We start from the raw sequence: 12,061 nt of genomic DNA on the forward strand, positions 1-12,061 counted from the left end.
CTGCGTCCTGAACACGTTCTTCTAATTCTATCTGACCCTGTTCAAGCACTTCGATCCCTTGATTTTCTTCTGCTCGAACTTTTACACTAGTTCTAGTCTGTCCCTTTTCAATTTCAGGAGTTAATGGAGGTGTGTCGATCACTTTCTCTGTCCCTGTCTGACCTTCCTCTTCGTCCTCAGACTTGATGTGAATCTCAATAATCTGAAGGGTCTTCGCCTGTGCCTATCTCGTCCTCTCTATTCCACTCTCTATCTTCGTAGGTTCGCTCTCTTGTTCTGATTGGGTCTTCGGTTAGGTCGATTATGGGTATCCAATCCTCTTGGCTGGTGCTCGGCTGTTCGTCATCAGCTACTTCAGGACCAACGTCTGCAGACCCCTCAGCTGGACAACCTTCAGCTCCAGGTTCCTTGTCGGGAATTACCTTCTGTGTATGGCTGGCATGGATCCACTTGGGAACGCCTGCACACTTCATCGCTGTCGTGGTCACCAGTATTATTTGGCGTCTTTCTCCCCACCTCGGTGCAAGGCAACTCGAACGAGTATGTTTCTGGATTCTAACCCAGTCGCCAGGGACCAATTTGTGGACTGGAGTTGTTGGATTGGCGACGGCGTCTTCCCCAATCTGGCAAGAGATAGAACGCACTTTGTCACCTAGTTGCTTGCAGTACTCAAGTACCAAATCATCAGTAATGCTTAACAGTTTGTATCCTGGTACCCACGCTTGTCTCATCACTCTTCCCATCAGGATTTCGTGGGGGCTCAGGCCTGTTTTTCGGTCAGGAATACTTCTGAGTCCCATCAGAACAAGAGGCAAGGCATTTATCCAGTTCAAGCCAGTAGAATCACACATTTTTGCTAACCTCGATTTTATAGTGCCATTTATTTGCTCTACCACTCCAGAAGCCTCTGGACGATATGCACAGTGCAGTTTTTGGGTGATCTGGAATGCTTTACAGAGCTGATCGATTACTTCATTCTGAAAATGTTTGCCTCTATCTGATTCAATAGTGACTGGAACCCCGAACCTAGGTATCAATTCTCGTAGTAACAATTTGGCTACTGTTATGGCGTCACTCTGTTTGGCAGGGTAGGCTTCCACCCATTTGGAAAATAGGCAGACAATGACAAGGACATATCTCTTTCCCTCACAACGAGGCATGGTGATAAAGTCAATTTGTATTCTTACAAAGGGACCCCCTGATTTCCCAATTTTCCCCAGTTCAACTACTGTTCTTTTGCCAGCGTTGAACTGTTGGCATGTCAAGCACCTCTGGCAGAGTGACTCTGCTACCTTCCTGAACTTCGGATTGTACCATGTTTGTTGGAAGACCAGAACCATGGCATCCCTACCCATGTGTGAACCTCCATGTATCAGTCTTGCCATAGACGCAAGCAGATGTCTAGGTAACACAGGCATACCATTTGGGCCCACAATGACACCATCCTCACTCCTTGGTCGACAACCAAGTTTCCTCCACCTCTCTTTCTCTTTCGATGGCACAGCATGCTGCCAGTCTCTCACCTCATCCCAGGTAGGCACTTCTTCAAATACCATAAGTTGGCAGCTGTTTCCAGTTCCTCCCAGTTTAATATTTACAGACATGCGTTCCCTAGCGCACTGTCTTGCCACTTCATCAGCAAAATTATTTCCCAAAGATACAGGGTCAAGGCCCTTTTTATGAGCAGCACATTTGACCACTGCCAATTCCTTTGGTAATTGGATTGCCTCCAGTAAATCTTGTACAACCCTTCCATTACGAATGGGAGTACCTGATGAAGTCAGAAATTCTCTTTGTAGCCATAATTGGCCGAAGTCATGCACAACCCCATAACAGTACTGACTGTCAGTATACACTGTTATTCTTAGGTTTTTCTCAATTTTACAGGCTCTTATCAATGCAATCAATTCGGCTACTTGTGCAGACTTTACTCCAAATAAACAGGATGCCTCTTTAATGCCGTTTAAGGTGACTACGGCATAAGCAGCACTTAGGCCTACAAGTTCGTGTCTCATACATGAGCCATCCGCAAACAACTCCAAGTCTTCCGCAGGCAAAGGTGTTTCTTTAATGTCTGGGCGGGGTTTAGTACTGAATTCTGTCAGGTTAATGCAGTCATGCTCGTCCTCTCCCTCGGCTTCTATAAGCATAGAGTCAGGGAGTAGGGTGGCTGGATTCAAGATATTGCACCGGGTAATGACTACATTTGCAGCACCCACGAGAATCCTCTCGTATTTAGTCAGCCGACTAGGGGTGAGATACTGAGTCTTGGTTCGGGTCAGCAAAATTACAACTGTATGTGGAACATACACAGTTACCGGATGTCCCATAACAATGGATTCACTCTGTTCTAAACTCGTGCAAGTTGCAGCCACTGCTTTCAGACACCCAGGTAATCCAGCAGCCACTGGATCCAAAGTGGCAGAGAAATATGCCACTGGACGTCTAGTCGACCCATGCTCCTGAGTTAAGACTGACAATGCACAGTTGTCTCGTGTGTCACAGAATAGTGCAAACTCTTTGGAATAGTCAGGCATCCCTAAAGCAGGGGCGGTACACAGGCAATCTCGTAATTTAGTAAATGCTGTTAAGCTTTCATCATCCCATTCCACTGGGTCCTTCACCCCTTTCTTTGTCATTTTTATTAAAGGCTTTGCCAGGACTGCGAATCCCACAATCCATTGCCTGCAGTAACCTACCACCCCAAGGAACATTCTGACTTCTTTCTGAGTACGAGGTAACTGCATCTTTTGAATTATTCTGACCCTCTCTGAGGTTACCTTTCTGATTCCTTTTTCTATCTGGTGCCCCAGATATTTCACTGACTTTGAACAGAACTGCAATTTTTCAGGAGCCACTTTATGTCCCTTTTCACCTAGTTGATTCAGTAAAGCAATGGTGTCAACCACACAATCTCTATGACTTTTAGATGCCACCAAGAGGTCGTCTATATATTGCACCAAAACAGAGTTTCCAGGTAAAACTAAGGATTCAAGGCACTTTTTCAGACTCTGATTAAAAATCGAGGGGCTTTCTGTGTACCCCTGGGGGACACGATTCCAAACGTACACGTGACTGTCGAAAGCAAATGAGAAAAGAAATTTGCTGTCTGGATGCAATGGGATCGAAAAGAATGCGTGACATAGGTCTATCACAGTGAACCACTCAGCATCCCAGGGAATCTGATACAGGATCACTGCGGGGTTCGGGACAATAGGACAGCAAGGAACAACGATCTTGTTTACCTTTCTCAGGTCCTGCACTACTCTGTACTTGCCACTAGGTTTCTTGATTCCAATTATGGGGGAATTACACGGACTACTCATCACTTCTTGTATGATGTTGGCTTCTAGCAATTTCTGTATCTCAATGGCAACTCCTGCCCTCACTTCGGCACTCATTCTGTAGGGCTTGGTATTAGGGTAAACTACATTTTCTTTCATGGCTATTTGTATTGGGTCTACATTGGCCATGAATCCTACATCCTTTCCTGTAAAGTCCCATACTTCTGGTTTCGCTGTCTTTTGGAGTTCTTCGGGTAAGTCCTGTATAGTCATTCGTTTGATTTCTGAGTCAGGTCTGATTAACATTAATTTGTATATGCCATCTTCGTCTGGGGTTTGAATTTCGACGCCTTTTGGTGAGCAAAAGATAGTACAGTTCATTTTGCACAACAAATCACGTCCCAGTAAGTTTACTGGACTGGTGTCACAAATGACAAATCTATGCATTTCTTTAAAGTTCCCTGTTGTGATCTCCATGGGCTCAGTAACTGGGGTACTAATCAATTGATTAGACACACCCACTACCTGGATTGCTTCTCCCGAGAGGGGTAGGTTTGGAACGTCCGCTGTTCTCACAGTAGAACGGGTAGCACCAGTGTCCAATAGAAAGGTGACATCATTTCCATCAACCCTTCCTTCAATGTATGGCCCTGACTGGTCTACCGGCAAGGAGGCGCCAAGTACACACTCCTCGTCCTCCCCTCTCAGGCCCCGTCAGTATTGATCGTCGCAGAGAAAAGTGTCATTCAACAAGAACTGCGAAGTTGCTGCATTTCTATTTTCATTTCCTCCCCAGATTTCTATGTCGTCACCCTGCGGTGATTTCCCTTTATAATTCTGTCTTGGCACTCGGGGCAATTGACTTGCCTTTACCTGATGCTGGGTCTTTCTTGATTTTTCATTCTGCGTCTGTGGAATTAAATCAGGGGTTTGGGTATTATCATTCTGCAAATACGGACACTCGTCTCTCCAGTGCCCGATCTCTCCGCACTGGTGGCAAGGAAATTTCTTTTTAGCTTATTCTGTGCTCATTTTTACTTTGGGCTTTCCCCCGCCCCCAGAACCTTGATTTTGGGTGTTCTTATTTATTTTATTTTATTGTTTTTCCTGTTGCTCAGCTAATTTTACTTGTGCCCACATGACCTTCTCCTTCAAAGCCTTACGCTTTTCTGCCATTTCATCCTCACAGTACTTGGCGTACCGTAGGACCTCATCCATTTTCTTAGGCTGCCAACAAATTTTATTATCTTTGATCCATTGGCAAATTTCGGGTCTTAAACCATTTACAAACCTGTAAATGGAGTGGGTCATGTCCTTCATCTCGATGTTATCTATACCACTGTAGGTTTTAAACACCTGTAACAGTCTTTCATAAAAGGAGTGTACAGTCTCATCCCTTTCCTGCGTGGTCCTATCTATCTTGGTCCAATCAGTTTCCTTTGCAGGCACCTTTTGCTTCAGATGTTGAATTACCTGATCATATTTTTTCATCACTTCCTTAGAGGGTTCTCCTGTTTTAGAGTCCCTCGGGTATTCCTCACTAGGCCAAGCTATGGCTATTTTACACTCAGTCCATAAATCTACAGGGACCACAATGTCAAAGAACCCATCCAAGTCTTTCCACAGGCATTTTTGCACCTTTACAAACCTTTCCACCTGCCTGTACCAGTCCACAGGTTTTTCTCGTAATTTTGGAAAATCATTTGTAAAGGACACAATATCTTGTCTGGACCACGGAACGTGCACGTATTTTCCACCTGGCACTTCACGCATAGGGTATAACTGCTCTGGCTTGTCAGCTTCCTTTAGAACGAATTCTGGGGTTACTTGTTTAGACCTGGCCTCATCTTTCTTCTTGGCCCATCTGGCTTTCCACCTTTCTACATCTCCCCATTTCTGCAACACTGTCAATAGTTCTTTGACCTGTGCCTTTTTCCCTGACACATTCAGGCTTTCTAAATCTTTGTCTGAGAAATATGCTCTGTATGGTTTTTGCAATGGTTTCGATTTTGAAATATCTATTCCCATACTAGCTGCAGTGTCTGTCAGTTTTTCATGGAGTACTCTAGCATTCCGGGTGAGGCTCTTACAGATAAACAGCAACTCATCCTCAGAGTAAGTATTTAGTCTGTCTAATCCCACATTTCCTGCCATTAATTCTTCTATTTCTACTCTCAGTTTGTAGAGATCTAAAGGTTTCGACTGAGGAACTTGTTTCTCTAATTCTCGACTCCACCTTTCGATTTCTTCAGGAGTCACCAACGTGACACTCTTGGTACCCGAAGTTGACTCCATCTGAATCTCCCTCGAGTTGAAAGGATTATGTCTTTTCTGCATCCTTTTCCCTGTACCCCTAATGGGCAGATCCAGTAGCGAGACCTCAGATTCGCATTCACTGGTCTGGTCATCTACGATTAAGGGTTCTGGTCTTGGCGGTGCTATAACTGGGGTAATAACTGGAGTCTTCGGACTTCCCTGTCTATCCCCATACAGCGGAACCACTGGTCCAATAGTTACCGGGATTGTCAAGGCTTCAGGACTTGTATTTAACTGAGATATTTTCTGAATTATTTCGGCTCTCTGCTTAGCTAGAGCCTCTCGTTCCCTGTCCTCTAGTATCCTGTCTATGGAATTGTCATGTAATACCTGCGGGGTCAAAGTTGGGGCATAACTCGGGGCAGTGGGATGTGTCTCACTCGGTCCTTCACCGTAGTTTGGTTTTGGGAACAAACTTCCTGTGCCTAGGGATCTCGGTTCCTCCTCAGACGGGGTCTTGAGAACGGAAGTCCTGACGTTGAAGGCCTTACCTCACCCTCGTAGGGAGGTCTAGAGCAAAAGTCTCTTTCGCGTGTGTATCTCGCCTCTCCATAAAATGGTGCTCTTTGACAGTTATCTCTAGCCCCTAGGGGTCCTAGACCCTCATTATACTGAGGTATTTGATAACCCTCTCTTACACTTACTGATCTGGCCTCTTCCCGGGGAGGAGGTCTCCGAGAATTATCCCCTTCACTAGAGGGTCGGCATCCTTCATTATAAGGAGGCAGACTTCTATTAAACATGTCATCTAATAATTCATCATCTGACTCCCCGATGGGCACCCAATGTTTGCTTTTTTCTGTTTTCTTTTCCCCCCCAGGAGGACCACCCATCGACATCATTGGAAACAGTCCTTCTACAATCATATTCTGTCTCCATTGTTTCATCTTTTTGTCTCGGGTCTCTTGTTTCAGTTTTGGATAGAATTTTGTTAACCCTTTATCCATTCGGGGCTTATCCCTTTCAAAAACTTCGATTTCCCATTCCTCTAATGCTTCATACTGCGTCAATCTAGGTCTGGGATGTAAATCATTCATTCGGGTTCTCAAATTAAATAAAATCCTGCCATTGAAAGTACCCTCTAATGGAAAAGCCAATACTCCGTCATCTTTTGTGTATTCCGCCCAATTTTCCAACCATACACACGAGTGATACCCTTTATCGAACATCATGAAAGATGCGGGAGTATTCGGTGGCGGAATAACAACACCTCTGGTTCTAATCGGTTTGTCCTTTTTTTTTTTATAAATCTTTTTATTATTATAACACAAGAGGAAAAATATACATATCGGGTGTCATTAAACAAAATACAGCACAGTTGTGGACGGGCAAATGAAGTGACGAAATAATGTACAGTCATAATCAGCAGAAAAATCAAATGCAGCGTGAACCAGAAGCAAAACAATTGGATAGCAATGACCGCAGGCACCCATCAACAGCACCCGCCCACCAGGAGTACAGGATGTACGGAGCAAACATGTGACACCCGGATACGTTAGGCAAGAATCAGGAGAATACGCCACAGCTCTTGTGAAGAAAAGAAAGGGGAAATAGAACGGTCATAGAAAATAACAAAGGAAAAATAAACCCCCCCCCCACAAACCCCCCACCCTACACACCTGCAGATGGCTACGACCTAACCCCACTAGCAGCGTGCCTGTCGCCCCCTAAACTACACCCCAAGGAAGGGAAAAAGTTGGAGGAGGAGAATATAACAAATCAATACGAGCTCCCGGACTCCCATCCCCCCACCAAGAGCAGACACCCCGTACCGTAATGTTAAGCAAGTTACAACAAAGCAAGAGACATTTCGTAGGGGAGTCGCGAGCAGAAAAAGGACCAACCCGCCCGATCCCCGGCTCCATAGAGGCAGCAAGTCCCGTCCCGAACACATCAGACACATAAATATCAAACACTCAGAACCACGTCTGGCCCTCGCTCCCACAGATATAACCCAGCAAAGACAAAAGAAACATTGTATCAAAGTCCAGTCCAGTTCAGCCCAAACCCTCACGTTCCGTCAAAGTCAATTCGAAAGAAGGGAAAACAGGATAGACGTACACAGAGTCTAAAGTCAAAGCAGGGCCACCGTCCACCATCGACAAATCTGCAAAGCGGTTTTGATCACTCACGAAAAGAGGCAGAGGGTTAATCCTACAGACGCTGGAGAAGACACAATGGCTAACAATCCAGGACATGGCCTCAACCCTGTCCCGTTCGATCCAAAACGTCAGCAGAGATCAACCGGCCAGCCGCCATGTTAGTCGACGTGGGCAACAAGGGCAACCAGGACAGATCGGTGGGTTGTCCCCCCAAGCCAGCCGTAAGCAACAGCAGTTCACAACATCCAACGGAGATTGTTCGACAAGATGTCCGAAGCACCTGCACAAAGTTCAAAGACAATAAGTCTGACATCGGCCCCTGTGATCCCTGGGGGACCCCCAAGAGACATTCTTCAGATCGCCAAGCCCTGCTTACACAATTACTGTGCTCATGGTGAACAAGACCGTGGGAAGATGTAGGGGGGAACATGTCCAGTTGCGTCTGAACCACGTCGTCAACAAGTCCACAGGGCATTACTAGCTGGGGCTCTTCCCCCTCGTCGGCCCCGGCGGGAACAGCTCTTGTCGGGAGGAGCGCAATGAATCCTGTATCCAGAGCAGTGGTCAGCTTTACGAACTGCTCATCAAGAGAGACTCGGACATCAGCTATGGCCGCCATGATGTCTTGCATCGTAACCGCCATCTTGGGGATGGGGGGGTCGTCGGGCGTTCCAAGCATTAGTTCCCAGCATGCAGGTGAATACTCCCGGAGACCACGTAGCGCCAGCAATGGGGGCACCTCAGTATCCCAGAAAAAGTCTCATCTCCGACAGGATCTGCAGGGCCGGTCGTGCGCCCGTGAGAGCAGCGATCGTCCTCGCCCCGAGCGGCGCCAGCCGAGAAGTCGGGAGCGGCCCGCGAAAACCGGGCCGAATCCTAAACAGCGTCGGAGTCGTCACAGTATGTGCTCCGCAGACATAGAATGTATCCAACAGGCCAGCGCTTCGGGGGGTGCTACATCGCCACGTTGCCGGTCAAGTAAGGCGTCCGCGGCAAAACCTGACCGATGGCCACTTCGCACTAGTAGACCGACTCCGCCCCTATACAGATGGCCGCTGTTGTTGCTTCTTCGTCCGGCCATGCCCTGCAACCCACGTCCCGGCTCAAGAGACTTTAGGGCCGCTAACTACCGCTGCGGATGTCTCCGATTTCGGGGCCGGCAGGGAGCCGGGGATCGTGCCATCAATTTCAGCGCTCCATCCCCAATACAGAATATAGCGCGATAACAGGATGATATGCAGGATAGTTGTGAGGGGCTCGGAGGGTCACGGAGCCGGGAGCCTACGCGTCCGTCCTGGTCGCCATCTTGGCTCCTCCTCCGGTTTGTCCTTTTTGAAATAATTCTTCACTTTGTTTACAAGGGATAGTTTTCTCTTGTTTCCGTACATAATGTCGTTTTTAACACCTTTCCACTGATCGTTCTCAAACCCTAAATGTCGCGGATCAGGTCTAGTATGCGGTCTATACGAATGCCACATACGATTTCTGCGAGTGACTCTGTTTACAAATCACTTCCAATCCAAGTGCATCTTTTATTTTCGTGCAACCAATGAAGTGCACGGTTTCAAAGAATTTCGACCAATGGGTGCGCGGCCTTTTCGCGAGACAGTTCTCACGCTTCGGCACTCACCCCTCCTTTACAATTCCAGCTCCGCTACACACCCGCTGCGTCTACCAATCCCAGCGCGGCACGGAGTGACGTCAGAGCAGCCTCGCAACTGACTCCCTCCTTCACAAGGTAACGGAAACTTTCTTTCTTTCTAAAGTGCTAGTGCTTGGTTATTTAACAACGAATACACATTCGCCACTGTACTCAAGTGTCTAGACAGTAAAGAATCTGTTTCACTGCAAGTAAACTACTTCCATTTACTTTTCACACACTACGGATAGATCTCTTCTGCCTATCCTTCACTCAAGCATTAGGGAACCTGCTACTTCTTAGACTTATCCACTTCTTTCCGGGATATATACTAAGTCTAAAGTTTCACCAGCGAACCTCTTTGCTGTCACCCAAGCTCCGATGAATCCTGCTACTCCTTCCGGTGCGACCCTTACTAGGTTATATCACAATAGAAGTTTTGCCAGTAAACTCGTTGCTATCATTTATTCAACTATTCATTCAGAAAAACCCTAGTTAGTGCTTCCAGTTCTACCTAACCTGCACCAACTTTCCTTAAGTCACTGACCTCAAAGCAAGTGGATTCTCTTCACCACTCGCTATTCAATTCCCCGGGGATTACCAACAACATTTAACAGTAACTAACGAATGGGTTAATACATGTATCAGTACAATAATAGGAAAAACAATTTAAAACATTTCATAATTTTCAAAGCAAAACATTTCACGTGATCGATCAAATTATTATCAACAATATGTTCACAATTTTAGCAGCAAAATCTCTATAGCAGCATCCGACCTACCTAGCTACCTTAACTAGTCCTACCTAACTTTAGCTAGTCCCTAACCATTACCTCTGCTACCAGAAAATTACTGATAGAGATCGCAGGTCACCCGACCAACAATTTCACCATATAGTCCTCGGGCCCATAAATTTCAATTCACCATATACATTAATCAGGCGACCTTACAAATCTCCACCAGCAACCCTGATTCCTTCCTATTTAGTTCTAGTGTACCCGACTTACCATCCACCGTTACGGGTACCTATGACCACAATGGATCAGGGAGCTAGCTGTGAAAGAAAAGCAGGCAAAATACAAATCCAACTTCATATAACTTTGATATTCATAAAATGACCACGGACAACTGGAAAGTTTAAAGAGATTTATCTAGATTTCAGATTCAGTAAGCATCAAGTTTACAGTTAAAAGGCAATCAATAATCAAGATAACGAAAATTATATAACCATATAGAACAAGTGTTAGGGCAACCATTTATAAATTTAATATGATATGAGAACAGGGAATATGCTAAGCAGATTTCAAGAGTGGAATTCAGGAATGGACATTTATAACTGGGCAAACTTATGCATGTACTAGACTTATACTATGGGAACGTACTTCACGAATATGACTCTAAATTTAGGAAATCCTATACATCTATAGGAAGGGTAAAGAAAGTGGAACACACTATAACTCTAGCGCAGTTACTTTAGGTCAGTTTAAAAACCACATCTATAATTCAAACTGTACGGAGATTGGTACTAAAAGGAAGGGTAACATAGGAACATGCTATGAAATATTAGCAGAATCGTATGAGCTTTTCATTCAGTAGCTTTGCGAAAGCATGGAAAATAAACAAAATGCAAAGGTATGTCTTTATTAAAGCAAAGACAGAAAAATAGAAGGTGCAGTATAGAGTTCTCAGCAATATTTACCTAGAATGGTGTGAAAACCAACCCTGGCCACGGATCAGTCAAGGACAGGAAATACCCCACGGAAGGACAGTCATCAATGGGACAGCAGGTGCAGAATGGACACCCCAGGACAGGACAGGAAAACCAGATTAGGATCAGGACAGGACCACCAAGGCACGACCAGCACCCGCAGGTGGAAGCAATGCCTGCGCTCCACCCTCTCGGCAGCTATCAGTCAGAACCCTGATTGGGTTAGCGAACTCCCCAGCAAAGTGCTCCGCCAGCACTTAAGGTTTAGTAAAACCTTTGAGTCTATGGTCAAATTCGGACAGAGTGCTCCGCAGCGCTCTGTATTCAGTTACCTATTGAGTGCGTTGGGTCATTGACAGGTCAGCTATTCAGACAAGTCGGACCATTTCTCTAGCTAAACCTAGGCTAGATATACTGTTTTCGGGTCAGTGTACCACCCCCCAATGTTGCAAGGTGTCAGAATCCCCAATTTCGATTGGTCCCCAAGTAGGATAGGTTAACACACCAATCAGCACACACTTCTACAAGTCCTACTTTACATATTTGGGAACCTCCTAGCAAGTTTGGCGTTCCCATGACCTATTCTACAGAATACAATAGCAGAATATACAATTGTTGCAAATGCAGTACAAAATTCTGTTTCTCAGGCTGGGTGAAGGTGCATCTTCCCAGGCACGTCTTGGCTGCCACTTCTGGTTGGCAGTCATTCAATGCCACTTTGCCACTCCTGGTCCTGCGCAGTACTGCACTTCAAAATGGACTTCCAAGCATCCCATCAACCCTCCATGCCGTGGATACATGAAAAGTAAGCGAGAACAAATTAAAACATAGAAATAAATGAATGTACCATATATCATGAGTAGCTACTTTATATTTCTTCCTTATAAACATATACTATGCAATTACGGGTTAGCGCAACAAACAATAACACAAGAGCATCTGCACGAGCTTCACCACGTTAATACATAAGCAGCCATCTTGTGGCTATTACGCATGCGCACATTCTCCCACC

Source organism: Lissotriton helveticus, chromosome 7, assembly GCF_964261635.1.
Source record: "Lissotriton helveticus chromosome 7, aLisHel1.1, whole genome shotgun sequence".
Classification (NCBI taxonomy): Eukaryota; Metazoa; Chordata; class Amphibia; order Caudata; family Salamandridae; genus Lissotriton; species Lissotriton helveticus.